This window comes from Miniopterus schreibersii, assembly GCF_964146895.1.
Source record: "Miniopterus schreibersii genome assembly, chromosome: 6".
In the NCBI taxonomy this organism is placed as follows: domain Eukaryota; kingdom Metazoa; phylum Chordata; class Mammalia; order Chiroptera; family Miniopteridae; genus Miniopterus; species Miniopterus schreibersii.
Window position 1 is genome coordinate 23,416,876 of NC_138107.1, and position 19,698 is coordinate 23,436,573.

The window sequence follows — 19,698 nt, forward strand, 5'->3', positions numbered from 1 at the left end:
GGCCCCACCATTGACTCTGTACCTGTGCTCTTTGCCCTCCCTCTCCAATCCTGACCCTTACCCTCTATCTGCAGAAGTGTCCACCATCCTCACTTAGGAGTACAATTACCTACAGATCAAAATGGTAACTTTAGAGATTTGCCCAAATCTGGGCTCTTCTGTATTTTCCTGCACATAAATCTAAAAACCATGGCATGGTTGAAAGACTATAAGCTTTCAATTAAAACAGATTTAAGTTCTTATCTACCACTGTGTGACTTAAAACAAGTTTTTTAATCTCTTTGAATCTTACATTCCTAGGCTCTACAATCAGAAATAAATCTACCCTATCTACTTTGAAGGCTGCCGTGAATGCTAAATGGAATGACATAAGAGCACCTTTAAAAAGTCTCTCACCCATCGTAAGAACTCAAAAAATACTATTTTTTTTCTTCCCTTTTCCTTAAAGTTTTTAACACAAGGATGTTCAAAAGTATTAGTAGAAAAACAACTGATTGCTATAGTTGAAAAGAATCACCTTTTCCTGAACATTCATATTACAACATCTGCAAATTTTAAGCAGGTGTCTATCACTTTCCTGTAAGTTAATATACATTCATGGGTGTGTATCTCCTAGTTGCCTGACTAGCTGTGAGTTCCTAGAGGGCAGGATTTAAAACCACTAATTGTCTGAGCCACACTGTGCTTTACATGTTATAGGCAATCAGTGAAATATTTTGATGGCTCACCCACCACTGGTAAGATATTTCATTTTATGTTTTCACAGCGGTGATAGATTTATGCTAATCCAGCTGCATTTTCTGAGCAAACTTCTTTTGGAGTCACACATCAGTGGAATGATCGGCTAGGACAAAGTGTACAGAGCGTGGTTGTAAAGTCAGCTGGCACATGCAACACATTGCCGCACTAGCGGCCATGTTCCAACCAAGCCAGCAAGCCAGCTCAGATACCATCCAACTCCACAGAAGACCAATATTATTATTTTTGGAGAAGAGCTTATTTTTAGAAGTATCATATTTTAGCTTTGAAATTTTGACCCAAGTAGAACCAAAAGGTGGCACAACAAATATGAAAACAGCAAAAAGGTATCCATCCCCTGCTCACACACATGAATTTCCTTCTGGGCAAAAGATATCTTTTAAAGCTCAGTCTACACTAGGATGACTCAAAGAGATGAGAAGCCCATTCTCTCTCCTTCTATTCCATTCTCTGTTATACAAATAATTCCCATCAGAGTCATCAACGGAGCCTCTTGATTAAGGTCAACCTCACCCAGACTTGAGGCTTGATAGTTGCATGGAGCCAACACTAAGTCAGCATTATTCACTACAAGATGATTCCAGTTCAATTCCCATCCCTAACCACCTGCAGAGAGCTATATTTTCTTGACATGTGTCTTATTACTCAGGCCAAAACTTTTTAACACATGAAGGCTAAGCTGGATTTTTCCACACCTGTTTCCATTTTTAAACAATAAAAAATTTTAAGAGATCCTTTGCCTGAACATCTTTCATAGTTTAAAAATAGGATAATTACAGTTACTTCTTTCTGAAAATTAAGTACATAAGAAAATAAATTTGCATATTTACAAAGTGAGTTCTACTTATATATTCCAAAGCAGCTTATAAGTATTTCCTATATTAAGCAAACATATCATATACAGCAGTATACATATTCTTTAATTGTGTGAGTTCTTATAAAAATGTGGCCAGTACATTTTTTTTTTAATATTTTTTATTGAGACTTAGTTAAAAATGAAGGATAAAATACCCAGTTTGGGGCTGGGGAGTGATATGAATAAGTTTATTTTCATGGCCCTTGACTGCTCAGCTGTGGAGCCGGGCTCCTCAGGTAGGGCTGTGTGGTGCCTTGTATCTGTCCACCTCCTGAAGTTCCACTTACTGTCTCCAGAAAGAAGGCTCAGCTTCTGAAGAAGCTGAAGGTGGGATTAGAAGGGCATGTTCCTAGGAAGAATGAGAGAGCTTCGAGCCCAGGCCAATGACATCAAACACACTGATTTGTCTCTTGGTCCACCCTGTTCTGGCTTCAGAGAAAGAAGACAGTTGCTAAGGAGGTTGGTGCCACTGTGTGTAGCTTTTTGTAATACCTTGAACTCCCTCGTGTCAGAGGTCTTGTTCTTGGTCTTGTTCCTGTTCTGATGGTTCATCAGCTTCTTTTTTCCTCTGGCTATAGAATTTAGATCTTCAATTATAAAACCAAATTTGGACTCTTGACACTGGAACCTCCACTTTCTTAGCAAGCTGCTCTCTGATATCAATCCCAGGATATAGGTTGTGTTTGTTTGTTTGTTTGTTTGTTTATGAAACCAAACTCCAAACTATATTCTGCTAGTCAGTTTTTTTAATCAAAAATTTCAAAATAGAGAAAACCACAAAGTACAAAACCTTTTCTGATGTTTTTCATTATCACAGAACACCTGTAATGTGTGCAGAGAAAATGAGGGCGGAGGGAGAGGAAGCCAAACTGGGAAAGGCTAGGTGGCCATTTCACTTCTTCTCTTTCTTCCTGTCCTTCTCATTCATAGCCAGGGTGACCATGAGTTTCCTGGAGAGAGTAACGAAGTCTAAGAAGAGGTCAACGCAGTGCCAGATATAATCCTTATCTCCATTTCCAGCCTTTTCGATAATGAGTTGAGTATCAAAAACGACAAAGCCACACATGACCATCAGCCACAAATACAGGCTTGCCTGGAAAAGCCAAAGGGATCCAAAGATTCTCCAGGGAAGGCAAGACCATGAGGCTCAAGGCTGACATCAAGATACCTCCCAAAAAGAGGTACCTACGGCGCCCGGCATAGAGTGCACTCGGGGTGAAGCAGGTGGAGATCATTGCTGTGCCCATGAAGGCAGTGGGAAGGAGGCTGGAATTGATGGCAATGCAGAACTCCAGAGCAGCGCCCGGGCCAACCCCTGTAAGGAAAGCAAATCCAGCAAGAAGTCCCAGTCATTTTTGCTCAGTGTCATGGCTATGAGGTATTGTCATCAGCCAAATCATCAACCTCAGGGAGCCCAGAGCAGAGAGCAGCCAGTCTGAATGAAACAAGTGACCACGTGGACACAGGCCCCGCAGCCGCCACAAACATACAGAGGGCGAAACTGTCACAGACCTTCTACAGGTGCTGCTGTGTTGAAGGAGTTATATCGGAAAATTTTAAGAGCGCATCAAAGGTGATCTTCCGATCAAATATATTCATGATGTCAGAGTCTGCGGGACACAGCCTCCCTCTTCTTACCCGCCTTTCTGGAGCCCACAAAGCTCTCTTAATACTGAATACGCTTCTCCAGGTTGTTCTTCAATGCCTCAGTGAGGGTGTGTAATTGGGAGGAAGTGTAGCTGATACAACGCTGTCTATTTGGAGTCTTCACAGGCTGATCTTGGTCAGGACCTTGGTCTTGACTTGCTTCTAAGTCCTCAGGCTCTGATCTTCTCAGAACTCCATGCCTAATTCTTCAATTCTGAAACCAAGTCTGGATTCTGGACTCTTCAATGCCCATTCCCAAAGCAAGCTTTTGCCTGGTATTGTAACCTGGGTAAGGTTCTTGGTTGAAGGCTTTGATGAGGATTTTCAGTTAACCTTTTGTGAATCTGGTGCAGTGTCGCTTCCCCTATGATTGATTGTGTTGGGAGAGCTGTCTTGAGCCATGTTGGAAGAGAGAAGCCTTCAACCAGGAGTGCCAGTCCATATATTTTTTAAAATGTTTTAGATGAGGAGCTTGAGTGCTGATTATAAAATATACTATGTTTCAAAATAAGAAGAAATAGTGTTAGAGAGTAATACTTTCAAATGTGATGGAAGCATAATGTTAACTTTAATTAAAATAAGATTTCTATGATTGAACACTATATGAGTTTCACTGAATGGTGTTCTCTTTCTGGAAAATTGGTCTAGTCAATGAAGAGGACTCCATTTGGTGGGGGGTCCCACTACTGGGTCATTTGAAGCCAAACATCTATATCTCAGTTAACTCAACACCAGGTTAGAACAGAAATCCAGCTCAACTGTGGGGTCCAAAATAAATTTACAAAAATTTAGTTAGCAAAAACTGCAATAAGACCCCTTTTGCTTTAATGAGGCATATCTATCCTTTGTGATATCATCTGAAAAATTCCATTTCATTATACAGTTAAGATAGCACTTTTTCAAGCAGCTGACTTTTGTTGCAATAAAATTTTGCTCATCTATCCACGGAATGGCACTTTGTTCAATTTTTAGGGGGGCAAACATTTATTGCATGTCTGATTTACTGAATACCTGATATTTATTTAATGCCTGATAAGCACTGATGTATAATCCATTTTACTTAAAGCACTGTTTAGAGGAAGTTTATTATAAATATATCCTGTTTCTCCAACAAAACTAAAAGCTTTTACGGAACGGGATAAAGATGTGTTTTATACATTTTTTATTTTTAATAACAGTACTACCACATAATACATAGTAGTTCAATTAATGTTGCTTTTACTGTTAACATATTTGTTCACTTATTCATTCAATAAACACTTATTGCCTGCCTGACAATACATGTACAGCACATTACATGGTGCCTGGCATACAGGGCTGTTCAATAAGTGTCACGTTAGATGTAATGATAGCTAGTCAGCCATGATCTATATTAGGCAATGGGTGCACAATGGATGTGCTGGATAGGACAAGGGTCTCAAGATCTGGGTGATTTTTACTAAATGCTATTCTTGCTAAATGTTATAATGGAGCACAGTATTTTGCTGATGCAGCTGTAACCGGATAAACTTGACCAGAACCCAACTGGATATGTTTAGCCAACTGCAAAGAAGAAATCAACATGTAATTAACCAAATGGTGTGTATAAGCAATGGCCAAACCTCCCTTCAGGGAGACAGAGCTTTCTAGTGAATGACCCATCTTTAGTTGTTGCAAGTAAGTAAAACTACCGAACGGCAACCACTTCTCTTCTTAAATAGAACACCCCTTGATTTTGGTAACAGATGTACAAAGAAACACAGAAAACAGCCTTGGGGGGGGGGGGGGTCCAAGAAAATAACTAACACTGCTTAGCAGAGGGAAAAAGTTAATATCGATGTCTTAATATTACTAAATGTATCATAGCTATCTATGCCCTCTTGATGTCAACCTCACCTAAAATTTTGTACTTACTGAAAACTCAAGGAAAGCCATCAGCCATTTTATGCTTTATTTAGGAATGGTTTTATATAACTAAGAAAAATGGAATGCCATATAAACAATTATAGAGTCAAAAGGAACACATGTTGTCCATATTCTACTTCAACTTATCTAAGAACAGGAAATTTAACTACCTCCTAAACAAACCATCAATCTTTAGATGGTTCTAACTGCTTTACGGTTTTTCCTGATAGCACCCTGAATAATAGCTAACTTTTACTGAGATCCTATATGAACCAGGCAATGGATTAAGCAATTACATACATTATTTAACTTAGTCCTACAATCCCTTGAAGTAGCAACTGTACCACTAGTCCTATTTGACAATGGCACAGTGAGGCTCTGAAAGATTTACAGGAAGGTAGTCAGAAAAGCAGAGCCAGAAATTTTAGTAAGGTCCCTCTGAGGCCAATATAAGCCTTGCTTTCTACTGCCCAATTTGGTGCTGCTCTTGAGGCAAAAACCTACCTCTTGTTAATTGATATTCTATAGTTCTTTAGTAATAAATGCACTACCATGTATTTACTTCAAGTTTTCTCAATTATTGACATTTGGGGTCAGATAAGTGTTTATCATGGGGTCTGTCCTGTGAATTTTAGAGTGTTTGTGGCAGCCCTGGCCTCTATCCACTAGATTCCAATAGTGAAAACAAAAAATATCCCTAGACCCAGCCAGGGACCAAATCAACCGATTGAATCAATAGAGGTTGCCTCAAGGGTTGTCAATCAGAATGACTTAATGAATGAAACTGCATTTTAACTTTGCCTTAGATTTCATAGTAGGAACCAACTACCATGTTCATAGTCCTTTGCCCAAAAAATAAGCCAATAAGGTAAAAAAGTATTAGTTTGTTTAAAATATTAAGGAGGCTTGAACTTGTTGGTTAGCCTTTCTGTTTCAGACTTTCAATAAACTCTACTTTTTCACTATCAGTATTTCTAGGATTTTGCTTCTATTTCATAATAAAATGTTCTTGAAAAGGATCAAGTTATTAAAAAAATAATCTAAAAGCAAATAAAAAAACCTACCACACTCAATTTCATGGCTTGCATTTGCTTTTAATTCTTTGGCCATGAACAACAGAGTCCCTTTAAAATTGAAAGTGTTTTCTCAATAAAGATATATTTTTAAAAATTGAAAGTGTTTTCCTTCTATTTTATTCTGGTTTCACAGATAATTAATTGCAAAACATTATAATAATGTTGCCTATGAGGATTTTTATTATACTTCACTCCCTCACATAATGATGGTTATATTGTCATGCTTCTCAATCCATATATCTGCAAAGCTCTAAGGTCTCATGCATATAATGAAACTGTTATATAGTCTGAGTCTTAATACATTGAAAGAATATAATGCAAAAGAGGTACTGCTTCTCTAGGGAGTAAAATTTAGGGCATGTAATCCATCTCTGTGACAAAATGCAGGTTTCCCATTGGAAGGCAAATCATTGATTTAATTCACTTGAGTAGGAGAGTACTAAAAGAAAATTCATCTGGTTACATTTAAGGCTCCGAAAAAAACCATGTACAAAAAGACTCTTTGGCTTTCAGCCTAGAGGATTTTCATGTGATTGTCAATCGGATATAGTTTCACTCAGTTTAAGCACATATTCTTCTAAAAGAGGGACTCCCAGGGAGGTGCTGGGAGAATTTCAAAGTGGCTCACACAGATCAGAACTCCCAGATTCCAAAAAACTAAGCCTAAATACATGATTTTGACAATGGTAAGTGAATGGACTAATTTTATGTCTCTTACTTTTCCCATTCTTCACATCTTTGCTCTCATACCAAAGAGACAAGAGCTCTCATGTAAATGGTTCATATACTTATTTTTTATTAAATGCTTCTGAGAAGGTACATAGCGAGGCTTGAAGAGATATTCTTGGGGTCAGTTCAGAATCAAAAAAATTTTGCAATCCCTGGTTAAGCTATGATTGGGCCAGTCTCTTCTAGGATAAACAGTAATCCTACCAATATTACTTTCCATGAAAATCAGTCTATGTATCAGTCGTGTTTATTTGAAGAAAGGCTGTTAGTGACTGGCAGAAATATCGGTAGAAGGGAGGACAGTGCTGTGGCTTTTTAGGGAACCTAAATCCTTTGCTTATTTACTTATTGCCTTTTTTAAAAAGATTTTTTACTGAGTTTTAGAGAGAGAGAAAGGGAGAGGGAAAGGGAGAGAGAGAGAGACACTGATACCTCTATGGGCTGCCTCCTGCAGGCCCTCACCAGCGATGGAGCCCACAACCCAGGCATGTGCCCTGACCGGGAATGAAACGGGCAACCCTTTGTGCACGGGACGATGCCCAGCCACCTGAGCCACCCTGGCCAGGATGACTTACCTATTGTCTGGATTTTATCTTTCCATTCCCACTGAAGGGTAAAAACATCCCCCATGAGGGCAATATAAAGAAAAAGGCCGGTACTTTCTCTTTTCATAGTTTTATTCATGCTCTATGTGGGTGCCATCAGTAGTATTCTTTATTCCATAACATGCTTCGCAGAAATACCAATTTATTTGCTTTCCCAAATACCTACATCATTAATTTTTTTAAAATAAAAATATATGAAATTCTTCTAAGAATTTAGATACCAGGTTTCTATCGTTCACTATATATGTTGGCAAACAAAGAGCATTAAAATTTTCTGGAGGCCACCAGTAAATGGTTTCTGATGATAAATACAGTTATTACATTGGTTCTTCACAGGTGAAGGAATAATCCTAATATCTAAAACTATATAAAAACTTTAATCAGTGAAAAACTATATTTGCATAATGCAGTTGAGGTAAAGCTACCTTTAAATCGAAGATGCTCAGGAACGTGATATCATTAACTGTTGCCAGAGTAACAAAATGCACATGGTTCCTCTTAACAATCACCAAAAATGTTTCCACTTCCTAAGAACTAAATTAACTAATAAGCTATATATAATAAACATTTTTCATTTTAATTGATTTTTCAACTGTAAAGTGTTGGAATACAACTTTATACTGTGTTTCTGTGCCTCTTGAATCGGCCATTGTTCCAGACTATTCCCAAGGATGCTGGAAACTATCCCAGACAGCCAGGGGAGATAGTGTCTCCTTCTTGAGATGGTGGCAGATTTGTCTCTTGACTAGTATAATGAAGATGAGTTCTTCCTCCAGTACAAATGTTGGACATGTTTGCTAGCACCCTCCACATCACCCTCATGGGACTTGTAGGGTAAGAGGAACCAATGCAGATATGAAGCTGATGCTGTCTGCAGGGCTGTGACTAATAACGTTCTTTGTCTCTGACCCAAGATTCTCCTATCTGCTCACCTAACACTGTGCCCGACGAACCGGTTAGACTACAAGCAGGGTAAAATCTGAGACCCTTGGCAGTACTTGACACAAACAAAGCAGATACACAGCAACTGCAGATGTTAAATGAAGAGGCCAAGTCACTGTGTATAACTAAAGTCCATTATTTACTATGTAGATTTACAATCTTCTTTAGCAAAAGTATGTATTACAGTCTATACTTTGCATTAGACATAATTAAAACAAACCAAAAAAAAGACCTGATTATTTTACATGCCTTATTTCAATAAGTGATTGCCACTTAACAAGTCTGAATCTCTTTGGTACATTGTAGACATAAACAAAAATCATATTTAACACCCCCACTCCCCAAGAACCCCAGGATTGTGTCTCTTAGAATCAGCAGATATGACTGAATCAAAACATAAAAATAGTGACATATAGGGTGTTGTTTTCCTGACATTGCTCTATTTTACCAAGTCCCCTACTGAGGAAAAATACATCGATATGAACAATTTGATGAAAATAATGACTCATTAGATTTCATCTGGATAACCATGCTGAAATATTGGATGGTATCTCATTCTATGTAACTATTATTTAAATGTATTTAATGAAAAGTACTGCTTTAACTATCACAACTAGTGAATCAAATCACACCAACCATTTTTCCTAACTTTCTCAAAACTGACAATGGAGAATAGCAAGACTCTTGAGTAAGATACCATGTAATATAAATTTTAACACGAAACAAATACTTATGTTAATAAATAGGAGAGAATAGACAAAGTCCTAACCCTCCAGGAGAAAAAAATCAGAAAGAAATTTCCCTTTTCTTAAAATTCTAAAAGTGATCACTCTAACCACTAACTTAGTTTAAACACCACTGACTCTCTCAAAGCCACAATTTAAACTCCCTCCCAACAAAACCCTTAAAAGATTCCATTTCCCTTTCACATCATGCAAATTACAATTAGACTTCCTTTAAAGCAAACATCTTTCTCTGTACTAAATAGCCATTTCATTCAATCATTTTGAGACCCTGAGCTACTAAGAAACTATCTAACCACTAGATAAGCAATTTTCAACCAGTGTGCCATGAGGATTTTTAAAACATAAATACCTATTTAGTCAGGGGCACTGACCTCTTTACCTTTAAATTGTCAAATAAAAAATTCCAACAGCCAATAAAACAATAGCCATCAGGTGTGAATGAATCAAAATTATACCTATTTTTTGTCAGATCAGCAAAAATATGGATTTTGGTGTGCTGCAGAATTTCAGTAATCAGTTTATATGTGCCATGAGATGCAAAAGGTTGAAAATTGCTGCTCTGGATCAACTGATCATCAATTCCGAACACCTAAAGCTGAGAGAGGCAACGACTCAAAATTTCTGAAACACTTTACAGAATTTCACTTTTAGTGTTTGCTGCTGGTTCATCAGTAAAGAAACTTAGAAGCTTTAAGTAGCTCAGTTCTCTGCTCAAATACACAGGGAACCTCAGGTACTTGCTAGAATGACAGCAACCAAAACCTACCCTGACAGCAAAGACCCGGCATGTGGCTGCTAGTTTGCCACCGGATGAGTAATTTGGCTTGTTCCAGGCCAACGGAGGTGCTGTTCTCAGGAACTCAGTGAAAAGAAAACAATCTACATCATAAAAAATATCTGATGAGAACTTCAGCACAGAAAAAGATCATTTTAAAGAAAAAGATGTCAAATCACAAGGACGTGTCGCTAATATGAACCACAGGCAAAATTTTGAATTTTTTTAATATATTCATGACCTTTAATTTTAAACTATATTCATTACTTAACAGAGCATCTTATCTTTTTAAGGTGTATATATTTATAGTAGTTACAATCAGTATTATGCCTGTATCTCTGTTGTGATCTCTGTTTTCCAACTTATTTCAAATACTCTTCCTAAGAATCAACAATACTGAACAAAACTGTTTGAAGAATTCATATGCATCAAATTTTACTTTTTAAACCCAACATCAGAAATATTACTAATGGTTAATTCATTCACTAAGAGGAAAATAACGAAACTATCAGGCATAGCTGAATCCCCAATCTGGGAGCTTTTACAGTCAATTTTATACCAAGATAAGTCGCTTTGATTTCCTCACCTACAATGATAGAAATGTCATATTATTCCTTTCTAGAAACTAGAGAAAGGTAACTTTTTACCAAATGTCCCTCCATCATTTAATTCACATGGATCCATTTTCTAAATGATTCTACTTTTCAGGAGATAAGTATCTGTCCCTCTCCTTCACAATCCTCAAAGAAAATAACTACCATGAAATGTTTTAACTGCTTTCTGAATTAAAATAATACAAAATAAACCAATTCTTCAATTATATTAATGTTACAAGACTTTTCAGGACAGAATTCATCGGAAATGTTGATAATACAAGCAACATACCAACGTGTCAGCCTTCTAGTCTAACCAGCAGGTCTGCTTTGAGTCACGCTGTATTTAGAAAATCCCATTTTCCTAACTTAATTAAACTTCAGTTGTATTTGTGATGGTGCACTTCAGTTTGTTTCACTTTTATGGGACAATTTACTGCTTGGTCTCTTTAGTATTGCAGTTTTATATGAAAATCAGATGTTGCTCCCTTCTATGAAGAGCAGAATTGTGTGACAAAACTAAATTAGGAAGGATTTAAGTTAGTATGAGAATGAAACTTTTGATGAGACCATCAAACATAAAAAGAGGTCATTGAGAAAAATTGGGAAACACTGTGTGTGGAGATTTTCTTTTATTGAATGACAAGATTCTCATGCCGGTGGAACAACTTCCATAGAAGGAGCCCATAAACAGCTGAATGGACTTTGACTCACTCAGTTGCTTTCCCAAGGCTATGATGGTGACATAGAGGGTCTTCAAAGGAACTGAGAGAGCAACTTTCTCAGCAACTAAAAGCAGAATGCAGTTCCAGATGACCAAAACTCTGCAATGCTGGCTTTGTGACCTTGACTCAGAGTCACTGGGATGTACCAGGAAACCACAATTTCTGGCAGCTGCACATTTTATGTGCAAACGTTTACCAGATGTGAAGTTCATATGATCTATGGTGTGCAATAGAAACAAAAATGAATTTGCCGTGTAACTTGACATACCAATCCATTCTGTGAGCTAGCAGGTATGGCGCTGCTCTCATGTTTAGGCAGAGCCTATGGGCTATGAATTTCGAATAACAAAAAGTTCCTAAGCCCTATCCCTACCTTCACTTAAAACCAATCCCATATGCTTGTTAAGCCTGAAATTCCACCAAGAGAGCTTTCTTTCTTTAGATTAAGAAATCTATCCCTATTAAAATCAAAATGCCCTTGGGAGACATAAACAGTTATTGGTTATTTATACTTCAGAGTAAATAAATTTCAAATCCTGTCTTCACAGCTGGTTTTGATAAGAATACATGAAGCTTGGTTGTTTGGATTGTAAAAGAGTAGAACAGATCTTCCAGAGATAAAAGTGAATACATGAATAACTACTTTACTACTATTATTGTCTATTCATTCAATAACATTTATGACCACCTACTATTGTTCAGTCAATGTGCTAAGCACTGGGGATACAAGATGAAAAAGCTAGTTAATGGCCTTAAGAAATGCAGGGTTTGGTGGGAAACTGTCAAATCCGGTTACCACAGAAGAGTAGAGATGTTAATGGAGGTGTGAGTGAGGCGCAAGTGGAGCTCAGAGAAATGAAAACCTAAATCCCCTGGCAGAGAGGAGAGGGGAACGTTTTCCAAGAGGAGGTAAAGTCTGACCTGTGACTGGAAGGAAAACCAGGCATTTGTAGGTAATCTGAGGATAGGAGGATAGTACCTGATTTTGCCTGGTAACACTAAAGAGCAAGATGTTCTCAGTGAAACAGCATTTCTGAAGCAAAGATTTCTGGAGTGAAGTATCTGGGGGAATGGGAGGCGGTGTCTTAGCTGGGGCTGCCATAACAAAATACCATAGACTGAGGGCCTCAAACAACAGACATTTATTTTCTCACAGTTTTGGAGGCCAGACGTCCAAGATTAGGGGGGCAGCATGGTACATTTCTGGTGAGACCTCTCTGTAAGCAGGCCACCACCTTGCTGGCTGTGTCCTCGCTGGGGGGTGTGTGTGTGTGTGTGTGTGTGTGTATGTGTGTGTGTGTGTGTGTGTGTGTGTGTGTGTGTGTGTGTGTTGGGGTGAGGGGGAGAGTTCCCTGGTATCTCTTCTTATAAGAACTGCTAATCTTATCATCCAATGGTATCAGAGCCCCACCCTCCTCATGATCTCATTTAATTTTAATTATCTCCTTATAAGGCTCTAACACAATTCAGTCCTTAGCTGGCAGTCAGGAAAAAAAATGACAATGACAGGGAGGGTACTCAGGAAACAAATCATGAAGGGCCTTCTAAATCAAGTGCAAAGCAATGGTTTTCATCTTTAAAGCTCATTCTAGAACTCCACAGAGGGATTTTAAGCAGGGAATGGCATTCTGATTCATGGTTTAGAAAGCTCAGGATGGCAGAGAAAGGGAGAATTATGCACAGGGAAACAGCAAAGACACTGAGAGGCAGTGAAGGCCTGAGATAGGACTGGGCAGTGGGAATAGAGCTGAGAGAGGTTCAGGAGTACAAACAAGCCAAGTTTGATTAATTATGTTTGTGTGGAGGGGAGATATGAGAATGACCCCAGGCCTTTGGCTTTTGCATCTAGTAGATGGCAAAGACCTTTCCTGAAACAAAGAACTCTGAAGGAAATTCAAATTTGTTTGCTGGGGGATGGAGGAGGGGAAATAAAAAGCTTCTTAGTTTTTAGAAAGTTGAGTATAAACTTTACATATGGTATATGTACATATGGAATTATTTACTTGTCCCACTCTGCCAGGAAAGGGCCAATGGGGAGATGCAGCTGATGCTAAGCAGAGTCAGTGGATGTGGGTCCTCTGGTTTTTTATTTGCTTTTGAGTGCCAAGGGCTGTGATTTTAGACCATAAAAACCCTTTGTATTGAACCAAACAAACATCTAAGGTTACAAGAATAGCTAAATAAATACTAGTTCATCTATAGGATGAAGCACTAGAGAGGCATGAAGTCCATGTGTTCCAAGGGTATTTAATAACATTAAAAAACAGTAAGAGATATAGCAAAACACAAACCTATAAAGTAATTGAGTAAAAATATTCTTTTCATAGAAATGTCAAAAATTACCTCCAAATAGTAGTGTTACAAATATTTAATTCTTTTCATTATGCTTTCCATATTTTCCATATTTTTCTATAAAGAATACATCTTGTTTTATAATCAGAAATAATAAGCTTATTTTTAAGCTTATATATATTTTTAGACAAAGTCAATTCCAAAAGAAAGCTTTCTCTCCCACCACCAGCAGAACACATAACTGAACTATCCTCTACCAATCAGGAGAAATTGGAGTATGCCGAGTAGCAAATTTAAGAATTATAGTGCCTTATAAGAACAAAGTTTTATTTTTTATTCATGCTATATGTCCACTATGGGCTGGCTAAGGGCTCTGCTCCACATTCCTCTATTTGGGACCCATTCTGAGGAGCATGCCACTCGCTTGGCAGAAGTAAAGAGCCCTGAAAGGTCTCAAACAGAAACATGTGTGTGTCAATTTCCACTGAACTTATTGGCCAGGACTACCATGGGATCAGGAGATATAAACTCATCACATACCTGAAATATATTTGGCAAATAGAGCTAACAATGATCATATATAACTACAAATTCATCAACCCCCCCAAAAAAAAATTGGAGGGAATTTTATGGCAGTGTTGTTCAAACCACAAACCATGACCCATCAGTAGATTGTAAAATCAATTTAGTGGGTTGTGACCAGTGTTTTTCAGTAGAATGGAATGGAATTGAAGGAGAAATATCAGAACATGATGCACAAAACATAGATATTGATCATGAAACAATATTTGATATACATCTATCAAATAAATACAGATGTGTCATAATGTGAACTATCTTCCTGTGGGTTCTGTAAAAACTTCTGAAAGCCATTGTTCTATGAGAGCCCCAACTAAGCCACATATATAGAAACATAATTTTCATACCGGCTCCTGTGATCAAATGTCCTATGACTACCATAAAACTTTGGTACCTCTGTGGTATCTTAAAGAACTGAGTCCAATTTTTACTCTTTATTTAATAAAATACTCTCTTAATAATAAATCATTTAAGAAATATTATGAAGTGACTCGTATTTTTAGCACCTAGTGAGTTGCAAGTAGTGAGTTCACCTTTTATTTCTCCTAAAATACAAAAATTTAAGCTTCAAAAGCTTTTCCTCAATTCCACAGAGCCTCATTTTATTGGTTAGGAATATATGCAGTTCTTATATTAACTTAAATGGCATCCTTGACCAAGATGAATGGTACTAATTCTTTTTTTACTCTATATTTCTGTTAACTTATATAATGTTGTCATGGATGATTTTTATCTTGAATACTTAATGCTTTGATGTTTAAGGGAAGAACACATATTTAAAACTGCAAAATACCTACTGTGTCTAACTCCCTGACAAAGACTTAATATTCCCAATTTCCTCCTTTTTCTCTTCAACTAAGAAAATACCAACTTGAAATGTGCACAGTCTATAGGCCTGTTTATGGGAAAGGTGAAATATTCATCAATTTCATTTCAATTTTTTTAATGAATTCATCTTAACTCTTACTTTCTATCATCTATGTGAAATGTTTATGTGCTTATTTAAATGTGAGGATTTCAACCAATTTCAATGCTTTCTACCCTTCCCCCAAATTACACTGCTATGGTTTTCCCTGTGCGCCCTTCAGAGCACTATCAGTTCAAAAGCCAACCTTTTGTTCTTCCCAGAAGAATGCTAGCTAAACGTCCAAGAAAAACAAAATGCCTCACGTGGCACAATCTTCTTTCGCCTCCCAGATGGCTCCACTGCCACACACTAGGAATGCCAGAGGTTTCCTGAGGAAAAAAGGAACTAATACAGCCTACCATCCTGACAGTCAAGGCAACCAAATGAACCATGACTAACTGTTGAAAAGAATGGGAAATGAAAAGACCATCCTCAAAAACAAACTAGTGTGCAGATTTTTACCATCTAAAAGGAAGCTCTGGTATGGAAAAATGAACATCCTGCATTTGTTAATTAAGGAAGCATTATATTCAGTTCAGTCACAGTAACTTGTTTAAAAGTGATGAGTCACAATACTCAGTTCCTTCCTGGCCTTATTCAGTGAGGTGTATCTGCAGCTGGACCATCTCTGTCCCAGACCCAACAATGTCACTAGGACACTAGGAATCTGGGCGAGAAAACAAGCCTGGCTGCACTTCAGTATCTCCTCCATAAAACCAGGGGTGAGGAGATGAGTTAGAGGACCCCTTCCATTTCAAATTGGCTGCAGTTCTAGTCTTGTAAATAACATACCTACTTATTTCACTAAATACAAGTTAATAATTAGCCTCTTAAAACAAACCAAAAAAATCAAAAAGGTCATTTCTTTCCATTATTCCATCCTGGATCTACTAGATCTTACACATTATGAATTTTCTATAAATTACCATTGTGTAAGCAAAATTACCACACCATTAACATTTCTCTTACATTCAAAGAGCTCCAAAGACATGCACAATACTACTCTGAACATTCTCTTTTCATGAGAGACTTTTTTTTATCAGACAAAAAATAATGACTTGAAAAGGCTCCTCCTTTTATTTATTTATTTTTGGTTAATCCCCACCCGAGGATATTTTTTCCATTGATTTTCTTTTTTAGAGAGAGTATAAGGGAGGAAGGAGGAGAGAGAGAACTATCGATTGGTTGCCTCTCACACATACCCCGCGACCAGGGCTCGGGATCAAACCTACAATCCAGGTACATGCCCTTGACTAGGAATCGAACCCATGACTCTTCAGTGTGTGGCTGATGCTCTAACCACTGAGCAACACCAGCCAAGGCAAAAATGCTCCTCCTTTTAAACAAATGACAAGCAGTACACAGATTCAACTACATGCTTGAAGTGTGGTTTTGAATTCTAAAATGGGGACTTTCTTAAACTATTTACATTTCTCCCCAAAACACACACCAAAAGTTAGCAAGTAAATATCACAGTAAAGTTTCGATTACCTGTCAGTTGGAATGGCGGGAGAAAACTTGTACAGATATTCGTAAATGGTGGAAGGGGGGGGCATACAAGTGGGCATTGGAATGTGTTTAATTCTTATATTTGAATAAAACTATGCCTGGCATTCTGAAAACTGACAACACTGTACTTCAAGCTGAGTAAATAATGAAACTTTCTGAGGAAAATCCAACCCAAGAGAACTAGAAAGCATTTTGTATATTTTGGTTCACACCTTGGCAAATAAGAATAGTGTGTGATGTTTAAAAAGATATCTTTAAATCTCTGCTCTGTGAGACTAGTGTGATAAAAAGAATAAATTATAGGAGGTGACATTGTTATTAAATATTTACAAAAATTCTTGCAGAAAGAGCCCTAAAAGGGATCATGATACACAAACTTAAGATAGTGTTGTTATTATCATCAAATACATCTACAATGTAAAAAACTCATGAGGTGGGAAACTCTCATGCCTCACTTCTCATTCCAAAGTTTCTTGGTTACATTCTCTTAAACAGATGTTCAAATTCAATGGTCTAAAACAGCAACATCTGTACCAGATGGATTTCATTCATGATGGAAAACTGACATTTCTCTAGGCAGTGCCAAGTGCATCTCAGAATTACAATATGTCAGAGTTTAATCCAAAAGAAGATCCTCTTATTGTTCTACATCATCCATTTGTGTTCAGAAGAACTTGTAAACAAGGACCCTAAAGTCACAGTACCCAACAGCCCAAAGGAGCAACTATGACTGTCTATATATTGCTTGGTCCAAAATGTTCACTTCACAGTGAAAATGGACACAATGGGTCCAGGCTGCCTGTCACTACTTCAGCCAATTAAGCAGAGACAAGTTTCAATCATATTTGAGCATTTATTCCATTATTGCTGGCAAAATGGGAGAGCAGTGGGATTTGTCCACATACAATCTGTTCTGCCCTTCCCTTATTACCTGGCTGGTTATATAGGGTTGCATGCAAGGGAGTAAGCAGGGGGAGGATGGTTGCAGGGTCTGTGGTCCATGTGTCTCCTTCCAGGATCTTGAAGTCCGGAAACAAGGTAGTTAATTTTCCATGGTGTTAAAACCCAGTTCCACTAGTTCCTAGGACCTGAGAGTGGTCAGCATTTCTGAGGCAAACTCCCGGAGAGGGGTCAGGCCCCAGGCACAGCAACCAAACCAAAGTGTGTCCTGTCCTTTGTCTGTTCTGGAAATGCATTTTCTTTTCTGAGCAATGGACCCACAGGGCCCCAAGGTGTCTCATCTTTTTACAGCTCTATTTTTCTTCTTGCAGCACATCCTCCAGTTTCCCAAGATCTGTAGGAAAACTTATCTATAGTTAGTGAGTTGGATAATCATTAAACAACGATGGTCCTATTCCTCTTAGGTGCCTTCCTGGCTTTCACAATCACAGTTAACAGAGTGTGATCAACATCTCTTCCCCCAACAATAGCAGAAGTACTAAAACAGGCACCAAAATGCCTGTTCCTTTCTACAATTACAGGTGCTTTAGAAAACTGTCAGATCAACACTGAACATGTGATTCCTTCCCAACTCCATGGCCTACATTGCTGAGAAGGCCAGGGGAACAACATTACTCAGAGATGAGAGAAAAGGGATTCTCAGAATAAGAGAAGGAAAAGTATCCTGACAGAGGTAGATGTCTCTCAGGCTGAGCAGGAAGCAGTTTGTGTGAATGAGAAAGAACTGTGGCCTCTTGGACAGTATGCAACTCTTTTCCATTTGTATCCACAGGAAGCCGTAAGTACGGGCTCTTAGACTTGTTTGGCAAAGCAGGTCTCAGGTAGGTTCCCCACCAGCAAAACCCAAGAGAAACAGGAAGCAGCCATATCCAGAAGACAAGACACAAACCAGTACATTGTCCAACTCCACAATCATTAGGAGCAAGCTGTGGTAAACAGGAAAGAAAATCCATATAGTAGTAAACATGAAATGGCAAACACAAATATTCAATGAAAACAAGCATCATGGAGGAAGGCCACAGACTCAACAAATATAGTAAGGAGCACCCATAGAGTTAGTAACAGTAACAGTAACAGTAAAAAGACAACTAACTTAAATGTAATTAAAATATTCAGAGATATATGTGAGGATAGTTGAAGAGAAAAGTAGCTAGATGGAAAAAACAATTTGAAGAATTATACCAGATTACAATGGAAAAAGACACAGATTTTCCAAAATATTAAAAAAGAATTTTTAGGAGGAAAAAAAGAGTCATGAAGAAATAATTAAAAGCTTTCTGAGCTAAGTAAAGATTTGAACCTTCAGATTGAAAGGGTTTTGTAAGTGCCAAATTGATTGCATGTTGGGGGAGAAAGACCTCCTTTATGCAAATATTGGTGAAAAAAATCACAATTCAAGGGATGAAGCAAAAGATCCTGAGTTTCTGTGGGAGGTGGGGAAAATTCCTAAAAAGAAATAATTTCAGATCATCTAGAGATTACCAAAGAAGTGAGCCCAAAATGCAATGGATCAAAAGTTTCAAAGTTCTGTAGGAAAATATGGACCTAACCAAAGAAATATTCATCATAAACATTTTGATCATTTGAACATTAAAGAACTGAAATGTTTACTATCTATTCACTCTCTCCAAATAATTATCAGAAGATCAACAAAACTAAGCTAATTGTGGGTTAGAAAATTGTTTTTAAATTAACAAAATTTGCCACCCTCCCTAACCTTTTCTCCAAAATAAACTTCTGTCTAAAACTGTTACTTTAAAAAGTTAATAAGATTCTAGAAATAAAATTCAAGTTCTCAAACTAGGAGATAGGTGGGGAGTGGGAGATGGTGGGCAGTGAAGGTGATCTGACTCATGTAAATAAAGTAGGTAAATTATCTCAGAGGTGGGTGGATAGATTCCAACTAGCTACTAGAAAAAATTAAGTTGTAATTGATATATAGAAATGTAATGGTAACCATTATTATGTAAATAGGAACATAATTTCCAGAGATAACTGGTAGGAGAAGAAAATGAAGCAAACTTAATTCCAAACAAGGACAGAAAAACTAATAGCAATAATTATAAGGAACAAGAAAGCATGGTAAAAATAGAAACCCAAGTAACATGCAGAGA

General features: G+C 37.6%; 1 protein-coding gene and 1 pseudogene across 2 annotated transcripts in view; both read right to left on the bottom strand.

The window, feature by feature from the left end:
* COL21A1 (collagen type XXI alpha 1 chain) overlaps window positions 1-19,698 on the bottom strand; it is a 164,471-nt gene that overhangs the window by 132,797 nt on the left and 11,976 nt on the right. The window lies entirely within an intron of this gene.
* LOC308558569 (bax inhibitor 1 pseudogene) lies at window positions 1,987-3,366 on the bottom strand (annotated as a pseudogene). Its single transcript has one exon. The product of its transcript is annotated as a bax inhibitor 1 pseudogene (transcript).